This window comes from Lolium perenne, chromosome 1 (genome assembly GCF_019359855.2).
Source record: "Lolium perenne isolate Kyuss_39 chromosome 1, Kyuss_2.0, whole genome shotgun sequence".
NCBI classification, from domain to species: Eukaryota; Viridiplantae; Streptophyta; class Magnoliopsida; order Poales; family Poaceae; genus Lolium; species Lolium perenne.
In genome coordinates, this window is record NC_067244.2 from 173336667 (window position 1) to 173355603 (window position 18937).

The 18937-nt window shown below is 48.3% G+C and overlaps 1 long non-coding RNA gene across 1 annotated transcript; it reads right to left on the minus strand.

Moving 5' to 3' along the window:
• Nucleotides 1–8269: 8269 nt before the first annotated feature.
• LOC139833305 (uncharacterized) lies at nt 8270–8767 on the minus strand. The gene is made up of 3 exons (XR_011748775.1): nt 8707–8767; nt 8493–8600; nt 8270–8401 (listed from the first exon to the last, which is right to left on the minus strand). It is a non-coding gene; the product is annotated as an uncharacterized lncRNA (long non-coding RNA).
• Nucleotides 8768–18937: the final 10170 nt, after the last annotated feature.

Here is an 18937-nt window from a genome sequence, read left to right on the forward strand (position 1 = left end):
TTAAGGTACTCCTTTTAATAGAGCACCGGAGCAAAGCATTAACACTCCGTGAAAACATGTGATCCTCACATCACCGCCATCCCCTCCGGTTGACCCGATTTCTGTCACTTCGGGGCCTTTGGTTCCGGACAGCGACATGTGCATACAACTTGTAGATACAATCTAAGCAATAAGTATAGAGCTTAAATCTAAGATCATGCCACTCGGGCCCTAGTGACAAGCATTAAACATAACAAGATTGCAGCAACAATAACTTCACAAACTTTATAGATAGACTAATCATAATGTATCATCCATCGGATCCCAACAAACACAACACCGATTACATCAGATGAATCTCAATCATGTAAGGCAGCTCATGAGATCATTGTATTGAAGTACATAGGATAGAGAGTACCAACTAGCTACTGCTAGAACCCGTAGTCCATGGGGGAACTACTCACGGAGCATGATGGAGGCGGTGGCGTCGATGGAGATGGCTTCCGGGGGCACTTCCCCGTCCCGGCAGGGTGCCGGAACAGAGACTTCTGTCCCCCGAATTGGAGTTTCGCGATGGCGGCGGCGCCCCTGGAGTCTTTCTGGAGTTTCGTCAATTGGTATTGCGTTTTTAGATCGAAAGGGATTAAATAGGTGAAGAGGCGGCGCAGGAGGGGCGACAGGGTGGCCCCACACTAGGCCGGCGCGGCCAGGGTGTGGCCCGCGTGGCCCACCTGTGTGGTGGCCCCCTGGCTCTCCTCCGACTCTCCTTCGGTGTTCTGGATGCTTCCGGGAAAAATAGGATCTTGGGCGTTGATTTCGTCGAATTCCGAGAATATTGCCCGAACAGCCTTTCTGGAACTAAAAACAGCAGAAAACAGGAACTGGCACTGTGGCATCTTCTTAATAGGTTAGTTCCGGAAAACGCATAAAAACATTATAAAGTGTAAGCAAAACATGTAAGTATTGTCATAAAACAAGCATGGAAAATCAGAAATTATGGATACGTTGGAGACGTATCAGACTCCATCTCCTCTAACAGTGTTGGATAAAGGGTTGGAAAATCTCCCGTAGCGCAACTTCTCGAATTTAAGATTTTAAAATGAATTAGTTTTAATTTTCTGAATTTTTTGATATATTATTTGTATTTTTAAGGTTTTGAAATGAATTAGTTTTATTTTTCTGAATTTTTTGATATATTATTTGTATTTTTAAGATTTTGAAATGAATTAGTTTTATTTTTCTGAATTTTTTGATATATTATTTGTATTTTTAATATTTTGAAATGAAAAGTATTTGGAAAAACAAAATTCCGCGCGGGAAGCAAAATTCCGGGAAAAAACCCTTTAGTCGCGGTTGGTCTGGCCAACCGCGACTAAAGGGGTACCCCTATATACTCGCGCGGCGCGAACGGCGGTTCATTCTCTCTTCTTCTCCTCGAAATCTCCTGCACCGCGCTCCTTAGACGATGCCCCGTCAGGCTGCTCTGGCGCCGCCCCTCGACGCCGCCGCCCTCGCCCGCCGCCATCGACGCCGCCCTCGCCCGCCGCCTCCGTCGTCGTCCTCGCGTGCCCCTTGCCCGTCCTCGCCCGCACGGCGCCGCCTACCCGTACGTCGTCGATCGCCGCGTCGCCGCCGCGCGGTCTCGTCGTGTCCCCGCGCCGCTCGCCGTTCCCAGCGCAGCGCCGCTGCTTGCCGGCGTCGGCCGCCGTCACGCCGCGCGAGAGAAACAGAGAGAGGAGGGAGCGTGCAACAGAGAGAAACAGAGAGGCTTCTCTCTATTTTTTTAAATGTTTAATTAACTTAAAAATTGTTAATCAAAATTGTAAACTTAAAATTTTGTAAACTTAAAATTTGTTAATTAAAATAGTACTAAGTAACTTAAAATAGTTCTAAGTAACTTAATTAAACTTAAATGAAAATAGTTCTAAGTAATTTAATTAAACTTAAATTAAAATACTTCTAAATAACTCGAATTAAAAATATAATAGTTCTAAATAGTAATTAAATTAAATTTTAACTTGAATTAAAAATAGTTCTAAGTATATTGCAACTTTAAAAAAACAACTTATAAAAAATTTAACTTGAGGGGGCGTAGGGGCACCGACCCCGCGTGTATACGGAGGGGGCGGCGAGGGGGCGGTGCACTACCGCCCCCTCTATATTGCAACTTATATATAAACATAGTTATATATTTTTATTAATAAACACTCTCGTTCGCTCGCAGCCCTCGCCGCAGCAGCCGGCGCCGGCGCCGCCCTCACCGCAGCAGTCGCCGGCGTCGCCGCCCTCGCCGCCCTCTCCTCATCAGCAGAGCAGGTAATACGTGCCCTCCTCGCCACCCTCGCCGCCATTGATCAATTCCTTTACTTAATTAGTTTTTACTACATGCATGTCTTCAGGAGTGACATATGGCGGACGATAGAGCTGACCCGATTAGGAAAAACTATGATGCGGATGCTGAAGAACATATAATGGGCATCATAAACGGCAATATTCCTTATGTGCCGGCCGAAGAAGATGAAGAAGAGGATGTCTCTTCTTATCTGAACCTTGACGGTGAAGGTGAAGGTCGTCGACAAAGTGATGACGAAGGAACGGAAATTGTCGATGGAGGTCAACCATCGACAAACAACGATCTCGAATTGCAAGTAGCAACCACCTCCAGCGAGGTATATATATACATTGAGCCTCTGGTGATACAAACTTACTGAAATTTAAATAAATATGTATTAACGCGCGCGACTCTGTTTCTTTTTTTAGCCCTCGGCCGGATCGTCAAAAAAATCGAGTACGACAAAGCGTGGCAAAACCAAGACGATGAAACAAGGAGAAACATATACCATCGATGTTGTCAGTGCAACCGGCAGGCCGCTGGAGCCCCAAAAGCACTACACAAAGTTTATCAACCAATGCGGAGTCGTTGTTAGAGACAACGTCCCGATCAGCGTCCAGGAATGGAATGAGCCAAAGAAGGCACGTCTTGGTTTCAGTTTTGTCGACAAGAGAACTAAAAAGGATTGTTGGAGAAAGCTTATGGAACATTTCATTCTACCTCCGGAATTCAACAAACACGATGAACAGGGTAACGAGATTTCGGGTGGACGTGAGAGGAGGAGGCTAGTCAAAGAGTTCGCTCTTCAGAAGATGGCCGAAGCATTCTGGAACTTCAAGAAAAATTTAGCCCGTGACTATGTCAACCAGAACAAGACTCCGGATTTCAATGGACAATATGAGAAACTGAAAGATGATTGGCCAGAATTTGTGAGGCAAAAGAAATCGGAGCATTTCAAGGAAATATTGAAAAAAAATAAGAAAAATGTGGCTAAGAAAGAGTACAATCATATTATGGGGCCAGGAGGATACCGCCTTTCGGAGCCTAAGTGGGAGAAGATGGAGTACGACCTGAGGGGGCGAGGAATCCCTCTAGGTACAGAGGGATGGGACCCAAGGGCCAAAAGCTGGTGGTACGGGCATGGGGGATCGCTAGACCCGGAGACAGGGATATGTGTTCACCGGAAGAAAGCGTTTAAACCCACCCAAGCCCTTATTGACGCAATGACCCAAGCTCAAGAGGGGAAGATCAAGTTCAACAGAGAGAACGACGCGCTGACATTAGCCCTCGGGAATCGTGAAAACCCAGGACGTGTACGAGGCAAAGGCGCCATTCCATGGAAAGTAGGATTTTCCCAGGACAATGACCCATACAGTTACAGAAGCCGTAAGAGAAAGACGGATCGGGATGCATATCTTGTGGGGCACTTGGCATCGGAACTCCATGTGAAGCAGATGGTGTATGAACTAGTAGAAGAAAAATCGGGTGCAGGGCCGCATGAAGATCATGCAGCGGATCTCGGAAGCCAGCAGCGGAGAAGCAGCGTGGCTTCCACGGATGCCCCGCCTGGTGCTAATGCACCCTTGCTGGCCCCGGCTGGTGCTAATGCACCCTTCACCTCGGCTGGTGCTAATGCACCGACGATCGAGATTCGTGCACCGGAGCCTCACTACCTCGTGGATGATGTAAAGGAGATGAAAGAATGTGATCTGCATCATCCAGTGGGGAACATTTCCACGAAGGTAGCTACCGGCAGTGCTTTACCATGTACACCTGGAGCACTCCACCACAACAACCCCATTGAAGATGGCTATGCTTGTGTCACGGTGGAAGACAGAGTCCAAGGGTTTGAGGACCTGGAGATTGACTATGCTACACCCGAAGGGGAGAGAAGACTTGGAGATGTCAAGTGCCAGTTCATTCTATGGAAAAAGAAGTACATAGTGTTTCCAGGCGAGGCGCCAAGGCTAACAAGTCCACCACCCTCTGGTGGTGGTGGTGGCGGTAGTGGTGGTGGTGGTTCACCTACACCTCCTTCACGTCAGTCGACGCCGCCCGCAATCCACAACCTCCGGCGGGTAAGCAGCCGCCGCCCCCAGTCCTCCTCCGGTGGGTACGCCGCCCAATCCACCTCCGGCGAAGAAGCAGAAGCAGGCGGACAGCAAGGCAACCCGCTCCTGGACTACTAACCCGGACCCTTATGTACCTAAGACCACAAAGGTACCGGAGCCATCACTCAAGCCTCTCCTCCCAAGGCCTTGGGAACTTAGTGAAGAGGAAAACAACTTGGCCGCGGCTGGTCAGTATGAGAAATGGAAGGCGGATATGAAGGCAAAAAAAGAGCCTGAGCCCAAGCCAGTATTTACTGAGAAGGAAATGAAGTGGGCTAAGGATTTTTGACGACACCGTCCCAAGTCGAGCGGAATATGCCTGACGACTATGGACGTGAACTTCGTAGGCAAGCAGAAATATTGGCGGAGAAGGAGAAGAAAGCCTTGGAGGAGAAGAAAGAAGAAAGTAAAAAAGCGGGAAACAAGTTTCCTAGCTCGCGGAACAAAATAAACAATCGATCCCCCGCTCATAGTGAAAGTCGATCCGGAACTGGACCCCGATATCATAGCAGCTGCGGCAGCACAGGGAATGACTGTAACGAGTGCCATAAAACAAGCGTCCGAGATCGGTATGACTCTTTGTGCATTGTTAGGCCTTGAGGAAGCGCCAGTAAGTGAGATAGCATTTAAATATGTGCCTAACGGACCTCTCGTCGAGCCTGCGCAGGAAGCGAGTCTACCAACACAAATGCGAAATATGCTACGTTGGTACAAGAATTTCATAAAAAATAAGGTCGGCAAAGAATATATTTATGCGGAAGTTAGAGAGGAGCATCACTTCAAACAGTACTCTGTACAAGTTCATATGAGTGAATTGTTCCAGCTGTTCAATCTGCGCGAGCTCGACAAATCTTTCCTGAGTTGCTACGTTCTGTAAGTGATTTATTTCTAGCTCATCTCGTTCTTCATTGCCTGCACTATATATATTGTCCTAACTATATTGTTGTGTACGCTATTATACAGAATGAAGATTTGGGAATGCAAAAAAAGAAACATCTATGATGTTAGGTTCATTGACCCACATATCGTTAATGGATATGTGTTAGAAAGATACCCCCAAGACGTGGAGAAAGAATTGTACAAGTTTCTTACAAAGCAGCAACTCAAAAGTAAAATTCTATTTCCTTACCATTTTGGGTGAGTGTTTCTGTCTTGTGCACATTCTCTTTTGTTTACTCCATGTATGGTATGTCTAATCGATGAGTTATGCATGACTGTGTATGTAACGTGTCCGCAGGTTCCACTAGATTCTGGTAATAATTGAATTCACACCTCGAGAGTTCTCATCATGGACTCTCTGAATATGGATTCAAAGCTTTGGGCCAACATGAGAAATATGCTGCAAAAATAATTATTTTCAATCATTTGCGCTCTATATCGATCGGCCTCTTTCGTTTATTTCCTAATATCAAGTAATTAATAACTCTCTTGTTCATTTAATTTTTTTTTGCCCTGTAGGGTTTGGAGACGGTTCTCAGATCAAATGGTCGGTGAATTCAAACATGAGCTAGAATTTAGAAGGTTAATTAATATGGATATTCAGCCACCGGGGACCAATCTATGTGGATACTATGTTTCTGAGTTCATCCGGAGACACACCTCTGAGCGCAAGGCGTCGGATAGCCACTTGCAGAGGAATAACTTGAGGAAGAAGCTTAGTTCAGAAGCTCGCTTCCGACCAATTCAAGAGGAATTAGCAGGATTTTCGGTGAGGGAAGTCCTCCATGCTAAAGGAGAACACTATTACGAGGACGAAGAACTTCTGATGCCGTAAATTGTGTATGAAAACTTGTTCGAAGTTGTATATGGTCACCCGAGATTGAATATATATTGTATATTCTTCTTGAATTCTTCTTGTTTGAAATTTCAAACTTGTTTGAAATTGTACATTCATATGCATATGTATATAGTAGCGTAGAATGTGTGTACTGAAACTTCTTCAAAATTAAAATAAAACACAAAATAAAATATAAAAGAAATAAAACACTACAAATTAAAAAAAGACCAGATTTAGGGGGGCTAAAACCCTAAACATGCTGAGGCCTTTAGTCGCGGTTGACCAGGCGAACCGCGACTAAAGGTCCTCCACCCCGACGGACGCCTGGCGCCCACGTGGACGGGCCTTTAGTCGCGGTCCGTAAGCAACCGCGACTAAAGGGGAGGGTCTTTAGTCGCGCATAATTGATCCCGATTGCGCAACCGGAATTAATGTCCTTTACGAACCGTGACTAAAGGCCCATATTGGCGTTTTGAATTGGAGCTGCACTGGCCCAATTTGAACTTGTGTTCCACGCTCCTTTTCACGATATCGGAAAATGCATGAAAGAGTGGCTATTCTTAACTTAACTGAAAAATAGTACTTCCTCAGTCAACATTGATTGGTTTGCATCGATTTATTCTAAAAAACATCTTAGAGACTGGCCTCGAAATAGCAAAACAGAAAACCAAAGAAGGAAGAGCCCGACCTTTGTATTGATTGATGCCCACAATCATTTTATTGTATGGTTTTTAGATGCTTACAGAAAAAAACAAAAAACAAAATTTCGCACAAGTACCAACACACACAAAAATAATTACACATCACTGATTATGTTGCTAAACTATTAAATTGCTAAAATAATGCCCGTGCATATCTTGCTTAAGAAAAAGCAAAACTGAAAAACTAAAACACCTGAAGATACCATTATTTAGCTCCAAGTGCTTGTATTAATATCTAGAGTACAAATTAGCAAACTTTTGTTTAGTAATTTTTGTGTGTGCATCTATTAATGCAGGAGCTGGGGGTTTACCAGTTTCCGAAAAAAGCATCTTGTGTTTTAAAAATACATAAGTATACAACATTTCTTTGGAAATTTCTAAGACAACCTTTTGAAAATAAGGGGGGAGCACATATTATACTCAGTCCAATAAATCCTTATTCTGCTTGCGGCAAATTAACCTACCCCGCTTTTCTATTTTCCTTTTGGCATTGCCACGTTACAATGCGAGGAGAGACACCAAGCTAGATGCCAAAACACTTTTATGCGTGCACTAATCGCCTGTCACGTATCAACAGGCCGAGCCCTAGTTTCTTTCCACCTCCCCAAATCATCTTGTCTTACTTCACGGCCGAACGCGATTGTAATCTCTTGATGTAGCCAACCGTGTCCCAAACTATAGATGCTGGCAATCCACACGATGCTGATTGCCCTGTTACATCGATTGATAACCAAATCGCTCAATTATTTACCTCATGATTGTTCAATCTGGATTCAGTCTTCGTAGTGGGGTGTGTACGTGCACGTTTCAGTTTGATGGTAGGCACGGGCATGGGCATGGCGGATGACGAACTCCGGAAGTGGCCGGCCGGGAGAATATTCTGCCATCGCATCACGGTGCAGGTGCACTAGTGGAAAACGGGGCAATAGGCCCTCCATTTGGGCCTTTAGACCCGGTTCTCGAACCGGGACCAACTAGGCGGGACTAAAGGGGGTACCCTTTAGTCTCGGTTCAAAAATCAACCGGGCCTAAAGGCCACGACACGTGGTGCAGCCAGGGAGCTCGCGGTGGAAGGCCTTTGGTCCCGGTTCGTCGTACGAACCGGGCCTAGGTTTCTCTGCCGCGGCAGAGAATTGCTATTTCTCTGCCGCGGCACAGATTTAGGCTGTACCAGCGTTTCTCTGCCGCGGCAGAGAAACAGGGCGTTTCTCTGCCGCGGCAGAGTTTCAGCAATGCATATATATCATTCAAGAAAACCACAAAAAATCGTCATGAATATATATAGACATCGTCAACTGTACACGACATAGTTAACACAGTACACGTAATGCATGCATATTTACAATACAACATCTTCTGAACGAATATCCTCCGCCGTCACGATCTTCCGATAGTGCTCTCCACCTGGGGTAAGGACCTCGGTAATAAAGAATCCCGCGATTTCCTCTTGAATTGCTTTTATTTGATCCGCTGTTATGAGAGTGTCCCGCAGGCGTGTCATCTATATTTAAAAAAGGAGATCAATATATGAATGGAACTCAATACAATAGTTGGTACTAATTAAGATTAATTGTAAAAATTTGTTATCGTACACGAGTGTGGTGTATTTGGGCATCCCCACCCTTGGGACAGGACATGTCACGCATGAAGGTGCAGACGTAGTATCCACATAAGTTATTCCCTTGTTCCTGCCTCATACACTTTACGAAAAAATAGTTCGATCAAACTAATAATCAAGCATCGTATTGAAAGTAAATATCATATATAAAGTTTCACGGACATAGCTATATATATAGTACTACTTACAGGGTAATCTTTAAATGTAAGCTCCGGTTTCCATTCACCCGGAACAGTATTGATGAACCGTTTTCAAGCCCTGCCCGGCAAAAAATAATGAGTAAATGAGTAATTGATTAGTTGATGATATCTTCGAATTAGAGCAGATGAAGATGCCAATACAAAATTGATTGAAACTACCTCTGGAGAATGGCAGCCATGTCCGCCCATTCCGCATATTCTTTACGTTTCGAGTCCATGACGTTTACGACTCCTAGGTGAAGATCAATGATTAGGAGAATAAAGTGGAAACTGCACAAGCATAGCTCAATGATTACGAGAATAAAGTGGAAGGTGCACAAGCATAATGTATGTTATATATAACACTCACTTGAAGTTGTAGGGAAAGAATATATCCTCTTTGTCTGCTTGCTTCTCTAAAAACATTACGATGTTGTCCTCTGTGTCCTTGGGGTACCGTCGAACCGTAACTTCATGAACTGTGTTTGGGTCTATGAACCCCAGCGGTAGGAGCTTGCCTCTTTTGTATTCCAGCTTCTTCATTCTGCATAATTAAATGTATAGCGTACACAAAGAATATAATGAGGATAATTGTTAGTGCAAATGAATGAGCTACAAACTTAATTACACAAATAAATCACTTACAGGCAGTAGCAACTGATGACAGCTTTGTCGAGGGCGTCTTGATTGAATAACTGAAACAGTTCTTCTAACTCAAGGTTTATCTCATCTTCCCCCCGGAAGTAATGCTCATCTCTAAGATACACCGTGATGTAGCTTTCACATCTTCGACAGGCTTTCAGGTACCAGTCATGCAACCTTCGCATCTGAGTCCCTAGACGCGCGAGCTCGCCAGGTTTGACGAGATCAGATCCGTATCTATACTTGTTTACCACTTGACTTTACAGAAGAAGTGCTCGATCCGGAGGGCTAAAAAAGAAATAGTTCATAGTCAGTACAATTTAATTAGTTAATGCATCTAGTCGATCAACAACGGCTTAATTAATTTATATACCTCGGTGATAACTACAGTTCGGGAGCCATTATGATGATCTTGTTCCTCACCGGCGCCACTAGGATCTTCTTCCTCAATAATCTCCGCTCCCTCACCGGAGTCATTCAAATAAGTTGCGGTGACATCGTCACCGCCATCATCTGGAATAACGTCATCGTCGCGATCATCCAGAGTACCGTTTGCTATGAGTTCCTCCATCAAATTTTCTTGAATTTCATCTCTGTCCATGCTTTCTACAACGACCTGCAAGCTATACATAGGAACCATCATATGATCAAATTAAGGATAATGCAGAAAACTGAAAATGGAGTTACATATGTAGTTCTTAACTAAGGATCGATAATATAGTGCTGAAAGCAGAATCTGCAGATTACATGCATACATAGATCGGGTTCATGTTTATTTAACCCTAATACATATCAATCACTACTACAACCACTCAACCGCGCAGACCGGGTCCTAGAGGGCGCCGACCGGGTCCTGAGCCGCGCTGGGTGTACCCCCAAAGCCACGGAACAACAACGGGAGCATAGGTAACATGAGATCCCCGCATAACGCTCCATCCGGTCCTATACATGTTGTCTAACGCGTACATGTAACGGCGAACGTGCTGGTCCTCCGCTTCAATGCGCTGAGCTACCTCCTCCGGCGGGGCCGGCTCCCTCTGAAACGACCGTGGCCCATAAGACCTCCACCAAAGAATATCCGGGTCGACAACGGGACCCGGATTCCGCACCAAGGTGTGCGACCCGGAAGCTAAGACCTCCCAGTGCCACCCCGGCGGAGCCCAGTCCCGGACCTCCCCCATCTGCTCCATCTCCTCTAGAAGAGTCAGACCACGGCGCGGCGGCTGTCGCGGCATCGTAGCTACGAAAACAAATCATATATATATGTACCAACGTTAACATAAATTAAAAAATAAATTCACTATATGTTAGTCGGCGCCGGCACTACCATTTGGGGGGCGTCGGCACTACATACTCTATTCTGGGGGCGCCGGCAGGGGCGCCGGCACTACCGCGTAAGGGGGCACCGGCACAACATCTTCTATTTGGGGGCGCCGGCAAGAGCGTCAGCACACCACGTAAGGGGGCGCCGGCACAACATCCTCTATTTGGGGGGCGCCGGCACTACCGCGTAAGGGGGCGCCGGCGTACATCCTCTATTTGGGGGGCGCCGGCAAGAGCGCCGGCACTACCACGTAAGGGGGCGTCGGGCGTACATCCTCTATTTGGGGGGCGCCGGCACTACCGCGTAAGGGGGCGCCGGGCGTACATCCTCTATTTGGGGGGCGCCGGCAAGAGCGCCGGCACTACCGCGTAAGGGGGCACCGGCGTACATCTCTATTTGGGGGGCGCCGGCACTACCGCGTAAGGGGGCACCGGCGTACATCTCTATTTGGGGGGCGCCGGCGTACATCTCTATTTGGGGGGGCGCCGGCGTTTTTGCGCGCTAACTATTTTACACTAACACACTAACTAATTTTCTAACTATCTTATATTTACTAATTGGAGACTCCCTAGGAGTCACCACGGTAATCCTAGAAATTATCAAATAGTAACCTCACGATTCAAGTTATACGGTACTGATTAAATAATTATGGATCGGGAGTTTTCCTTGGGACTTACGAGCAATTACGAACCATACATGTTGTGGGCCTTTATACATGGCGTATCCAGAACAAACTCTTCAAGTTTATTGGATCTAGAAAAAATCAAGGAGACAAGTAGATACTAGGATCTAGGAAACGATTAGTTACACAAGGCCATGTGTAGATATTTGCTTCTGATGGATAATCCAGAGCAGATGCGGTTCCAATTGTGATTTTTTATGGATACTGGAGCGTCGCCCGCCAGAAGCGTTGTGGCTAGCGGCTGCCGATCAGATTGAACTTTTCTTTCTCAAAATTGCTAACGCCATGGAATGCTGTTTGGCAGGCCGTCAAAAGGCATGAACGCCTCGGCCATGGTGTGGAGAAATTCCTAGGCCTCACAAGACCATAGGTAGGTATTTGTTTCAAACTTCTCATGGATAAAGTTCTAACTATTTTTCACTAACACACTAACTAAATATTTTACTAACTAATTTTACTAATTAATTTTCTAACTATTGTTTTAACTAATTTTTCTAACTTAACAAACTAATCTAATTTTTCTAACTTAACAAACTAATCTAAAAAAAAGACTAAAAAAGAAAGAAAAAAAAAAGGAGAAGGGGCCGTGGGGGGCGGCGGCTCTTACTGGAGGAGGAGGCGCGCGGCGGCGAGGAGGCGGCGACGGTGGCGGTAGCCGGCGGAGTGGAGGCGGCGGAGACGGCGGCGGTTGCGCGGCGAGAGGCGGCGACGGTGGCGGTAGCCGGCGAAGTGGAGCCGGCGGAGTCGATCGAGGCGGCGGCTGCGCGCGTGCGCGCGGCTGAGGAGGAAAGCGGCGTCGTGCGGCGGCGGCGGCGGCGGTTGCATGCGGCAGGGGCGGCGGCAGCGACGGCGGGCGAACTCGGCAGCCTGGCGGCGTCGGGTCGTCGTCTCCGCGGGATTGATCTCCGCGCGGAGACGAAGGACCACTTTTATACCCCCCCCTTTGGACCCGGTTGGTGTTACAAACCGGGACCAAAGACCCCCCTTTGGACCCGGTTTGTAATACAAACCGGGAATAAAGGCCATTTTTGCTGCGTTTTCGCTGCGCGCGCAAAAAAGGCCTTTAGTCCCGGTTTGTAATACAAACCGGGTCCAAAGGCCACTTTTTTAAAAAAAATTCATTCCCGCCTTATTTCAAATGAAAAAAAGCCACCGCACTGCCACACGTGTCCACCGCCGCCACCGCCATGCATGTACATGCCACCGTCGCCACCACCGTGTACTGGCCACCGTCGCCACCGCCGTGTACTGCCCACCACCGCCACCGCCATGTACTGGCCACCACCGCCACCGCCACACGTGTCCCTTCCCCGTGCCACGTGTCGCCGCCGCTTCCACGTGCCTCGCCCCGCCTTCACCGCCATGTACGGGCCACCGCCGTGTACTGCCCACCACCGCCACCGCCATGTACTGGCCACCACCGCCACCGCCACACGTGTCCCTTCCCCGTGCCACGTGTCGCCGCCGCTTCCACGTGCCTCGCCCCGCCGCCACCGCCATGCATGTACATGCCACCGTCACCACCGCCGTGTATTGGCCACCGTCGCCACCGCCGTGTACTGGCCACCGTCGCCACCGCCACCGCCTGGCCACCACCGTCACCGCCATGTACGGGCCACCGCCGTGTACTGCCCACCACCGCCACCGCCACACGTGTCCCTTCCCCGTGCCACGTGTCGCCGCCGCTTCCACGTGCCTCGCCCCGCCGCCACCGCCGTGCGACGTGTAGATCCCGCTTCCACGTGCCACGCCCCGCCGCTTCCCCGCGCCACCTGTCGCCGCCGCTTCCACGTGCCACGCCCCGCCGCTTCCCCGCGCCACCTGTCGCCAAACTTGCCGCGTCTCTGTGCTATAAAGCGCCGCGTGCGCGCGGAACCACACATCGCCGTCGCCTCCGTTCATTCGTCGCCGGGATGCCGCCGCGTCGTCGCGGCTCGTCCGGCTTCCGTGGCGTCCGAGCGCGGCCGAACGGTAGGTTCTACGCCGAGATGTGCGCCGGTGGCTTCCGGCTCACCCTCGGCACGTACAACACCCCGGAGCTGGCGGCGCGCGCTTACGACGCGGCCGCATGGCGATTTCGGCGGCCACGGTGCGACATGAACTTCCCAGACGTCGAATCGCTAGAGGAGGCGGAGTTCCTCGCGCCGACGCCGTGCCTCGTCGACGACGAGGACCGTCGCCGCCACCGCCAGGTGCAGCGCCGGATCGCAATCGCCGAGCACGACGAGGAGTTGATGCGCCAGTGGAGGGCGCAGTTCCCCAACGACGTCGACAACACCGCCGCGTTCTTCGCTGACCTCCGGGCACAACGCAGGTCCAACAGGCGCCATCTTCGGGCCGTCGCCGTGTTCGAGCTCGATAACCCGAATACAACTTGGGCCGACAACGACCCTCGGTGGGACGAGATTTGGACCGAGACAACCTCCGACGACGAGTAGATCGACTAGACTAGTTGTTTATCTATTTTATTGTATTTTCAATAAAGTCGTTGTGGCAGACGCTGATGATGAGAAAAGTTTCCCGCCAGATTACATGTGCATTAAAGTACAGAACTCAACTGAAAATTAATTAAGATACATGGCCAGATAGTACTCGTGCCTAGCCCTATAGTTCTCGTGCCTAGCTCAACTGAAAATTAATTAAGATACATGGACAGATTCGACTGTTCGAGTCATTCAGTCATACTCGTGCCTAGCCCTATAGTACTCGCCACTGTAGTCGTCGTAGTCGCCGTCATCATCGTCGCTGGCATCGGGGTCGCGGTAGTCAAACCTCGGCGGGAGAGCACGCGTGGGCTGGGACTGAGGGTAGCGCAGGCGGGGGCCACGGTGGGCCATGACGCCCTGGAGAGTTCGGTCGTGCCACCACAGCCGACGGCCGGCCTCGTTGAAGTTCGAAGGAGGCGGGCCGCCCTCCTCGTGCCTGGCGAGCGCCCTCTCACGCCGATTGATGAAGAAGCTCTCCCAAGTCGGGCTGTAGTCGGGATGCCACTGGGGATTCCTCCGCTGCTCTGGCGTGAGCTCGAAGTAGTAGTGGTTCGTGATGGCCATCTCGCGCGCCACACCTAGAGGGACAGGAGGGACCGGTACCCCTCCGACGCTCAGCAACCAGCCGGTAGGGACGCGGTAGCCCGGCGGGCAGGGGTAGTTTGACGCGCAAAGCGCCTCCGCCTCCCGGAGGGTTAGAGATACGATGGAAGCCATGTGACCTGGTGATGAGGTTTGCAGATATGAGTCTAGATGTGATATGTAAATGGAGGCCAAGCCAACATATATATAGTGAAAAAATGGCGGGAGGACGGAGGCGGGAAGCAGTGGAAAGCGCGGGAAGAAAAATAGGCGGGAACGCAGTGGCGCCAAAAACTGTCGGTGGGATAAGGACGTGTGGGTAACCTTTAGTCCCGGCTGGTTGGTACAACCGGGACTAAAGATCCTTTTTTGTGTCATCTAACAAAACTGTCGGTGGGATAAGGACGTGTGGGTAACCTTTAGTCCCGGCTGGTGGGTACAACCGGGACTAAAGATGTCGGCAGGATAAGAACGCATGGGTGGACGCACTGCTCGATAAGATAAAGCATGTAGCGCACGACGCCCTGTCGAAGGAACAAGACAAAGTAGAAGAGGTGCCGTGCCTATAAAAGGAGCATCGATACGCCTTGCAGAGTTTCATTCCCATGGATGAAGGGAAGGGTTGGGAAATCTCCCGTGGCGCAGCTTCTCGAAGATGTCGTTGGTGCACACGCCCTACGACATCTTCGGAAGCTGCTCCTCGGAATTTTTTCCTGCAAGCCCCTAAACGACTACATCTCATCTAACAGTGTTGGGGAAAGGGTTGGGAAATCTCCCGTGGCGCAGTTTCTCGAAGATGTCGTTGGTGCACACGCCCTACGGCATCTTCAGAAACTGCGCCTTGGAATTTTTTCCTGCAAGCCCCTGAACGACTACATCTCATCTAACAGTGTTGGGGAAAGGGTTGGGAAATCTCCCGTGGCGCAGTTTCTCGAAGATGTCGTTGGTGCACACGCCCTACGACATCTTCAGAAACTGCGCCTTGGAATTTTTTCCTGCAAGCCCCTGAACGACTACATCTCATCTAACAGTGTTGGGGAAAGGGTTGGGAAATCTCCCGTGGCGCATCTCCACTTTTAATATCTTACATACAGTTACATGATTACACAAAAATAAATGGGAAATTGATTGCCATGTTGAGATACTCATTTGTGCCATGAACATTCTTCAATTAACTTGATGATGGAGCATCTTCATCATTTAATTAATCTTCTTCGGCCGTAACCATGGAGCATCTTCATCATTTAACTTGATGCTTGGATCAATGTTCACTCTGAAGGGTGGAATTTCATCAAACTGATTATAATCTTCTGACATGTCTGTCTTGTCCTCCACTCCCACGATGTTTCTTTTTCCAGAAAGAACTATGTGGCGCTTTGGCTCATCGTTTGATGTATTTGTTTCCTTATGTTTCCTTTTTCTTGGTTTGGTAGACATATCCTTCACATAGAAAACATGGGCCACATCCTTGGCTAGGACGAATGGTTCGTCTCTATACCCAAGATTGTTGAGATCCACTGTTGTCATTCCATACAACTTGTCTACCCGAACCCCGCCTCTGTTTTGTTGACCCATTTGCACCTAAACAAAGGGACCTTAAAAGAAGGTCCATAGTCAAGTTCCCATATATCCTCTATGTAACCATAATATGTGTCATTTGGGCCTTCATTCATTATTGCATCAAACCGGACACCACTGTTTTGGTTGGTGCTCTTTTTATCTTGGGCGATCGTGTAAAATGTATTCCCATTTATCTCGTACCCTTGGAAAGTCACTACAGTCGAAGATGGTGTCTGGGCCAGCAAGTACAACTGATCTTCAATATGTTTGTTATTCAGGAGATGTTTTTGCAACCAACCGCCGAAAGTCGACATGTGTTCACGTCTAATCCAATCGTTCGACTGCCCGGGTTAGGGAGCGTAGAAAGTTCTTGTGGTCACCGATATACGGAGCCACCAAGGTGGAACTTTGTAGAACTGTGTAGTGTGCTTGAGTCAAAGAAATCCCGTCCCTACATATCATTGATTTCCTTCCTAGCGTGCCTTTTCCACTTAGTCTCCCTTCATGCCGCGATTCAGGAACACCAATCGGCTTAAGGTCAGGAATAAAGTCAACACAGAATTCAATGACCTCCTCTGTTCCATAGCCCTTGGAGATGCTTCCTTCCGGCCTAGCACGGTTATGAACATATTTCTTCAAGACTCCCATGAACCTCTCGAAGGGGAACATATTGTGTAGAAACACAGGACCGAGAATGGAAATCTCATCGACCAGGTGAATGAGGAGATGTGTCATAATATTGAAGAAGGATGGTGGGAACACCAGCTCAAAACTAACGAGACATTGGACCACATCATTACGCAACCTCGGTAGAATTTCTGGATTTATTACCTTCGAGAAATTGCATTGAGGAATGCACATAGCTTCACAATGGGCAGTTGAACATTTTCCGGTAGAAGCCCCCTCAATGCAATCGGAAGCAACCGTGTCATTATCACGTGACGGTCATGAGACTTCATGTTCTGTATTGTTTTTTTCTCCATATTTATTATTCCCTTTATATTGGAGGAGAAGCCAGACGGGACCTTGATACTGCTAAGACATTCAAAAAATATTTCCTTCTCTGCTTTTGTAAGAGCGTAGCTGGGTAAATGACGTCCTTTAACTCTCTCATGCAGCTTTTTGGGGTCTTTCCAACGTTGCTGGTCCTCCCGTGCTTCTGGTGTATCTTTTGTCTTCCGTACACACCCGTAAAGCCTAGCAGGTTCACGCAAAGATTCTTCGTCACGTGCATCACATCGATTGAAGAGCGGACCTCTAAGACTTCCCAATAGGGTAGATCCCAAAATATAGATTTCTTCTTCCACATGGGCGCGTGTCCGGCATCGTCATTCGGAACAGACCGTCCGCCAGGACCCTTTCCAAATATTACATCTAGATCCTTGACCATACCAAATATATCAACACCATCACGATGGGGAGGCTTCCTCCGGTGATCAGCCTCACCGTTGTAATGCTTGCCTTTCTTTCTTACGGGATGGGTAAGCCTAAGAAATCGACGATGCCCCCGGTACACGACCTTCCTCGACCTTTTTCCAAATAATCACCTTCGAGCTCATGTAAACGGTGTGTGCATGCATTGTATCCCTTGTTTGACTGTCCCGAAATGTTACCAAGAGCAGGCCAGTCATTGATGGTTACGAAAAGCATCGCTCTTAGGTCAAATTCCTCCTGCTTGTGCTCGTCCCACACACGTACACCTGCTAGGGACCACAGCTGTAGAAGTTCTTGGACTAATGGCTTCGGTACACATCAATGTCGTTCCCGGGTTGCTTCGGGCCTTGTATGAGCAACGGCATCATAATGAACTTCCGCTTCATGCACAACCAAGGAGGAAGGTTATATATACAAAGAGTCACAGGCCAGGTGCTATGGCTGTAGCTCTGCTCTCCAAAAGGATTCATGCCATCTGTACTTAGACCAAACGGTAAGTTCCTTGCATCCTGTGCAAAGTTTGGGAACTCTCTATCGATTTTTCTCCATTGGGAGCCATCAGGGTGCCTCAACATCACGTCTTTCTTACGGTCTTCTTTGTGCCATCGCAACAACCTAGCATGCTCTTTATTTACGAACAAGCGTTTCAGCCGTGCTATTATAGGAGCATACCACATAACCTTGGCAGGAACCCTCTTCTGGGGCGCTCGCCCTCAACATCACCAGGGTCATCTCGTACGATCTTATACCGCAATGCGGTGCACACCGGACATGCATCCAAATTCTCGTACTCATCGCGGTAGAGGATGCGGTCATTAATGCATGCATGTATCTTTTGCACATCTAATCCTAGAGGGCAGACAATCTTCTTAAACCGTACGTCTTTGGCGGGCAATTCGTTACCCCTTGGAAGCTTCCTCTTAATTATTGTCAGCAACTTTCCAAATCCTGAGTCAGTGACACCGTTCTCTGCCTTCCATTGCAACAATTCCAGTGTGCTGCCTAGCTTTTTATGGCCATCTTCGCAAGTTGGGTATAACAATTTGTTGTGATCTTCTATCATCTTGTCGAAGGCCAACCTTTCCTTTTCAGTTTCACATTCTCTCCTTGCATCAGCAATGGCCCGGCCAAGATCATCATCAGCAGGCTCATCTGGTGCCTCTTGATCTTCTACTTCATTGTCTTCATTGCCTTCTGCAGTATCATCGTATTCAGGGAAATTGGGATAACCGTCATCATCCTCTTCCTCTTCGTCATTGTCTTCCATCATAACCCCTCTTTCTCCGTGCTTGGTCCAACAATAGTAACTGGGCATGAAACCGGATCGCAGAAGGTGGCTGTGAATGAGACTCGAGTGAGCGTAATTTACGGTATTCTTGCAGTCCACACATGGACAATACATGAAGCCACCATGTTTGTTTGCCTCCGCCACGACCATAAAATTATCCAGGCCCGTAGTGAACTCGTCAAACCGTCGGTCAATGTACATCCATTGCCGATTCATCTGCATGATATAATTAAGCTGATCAA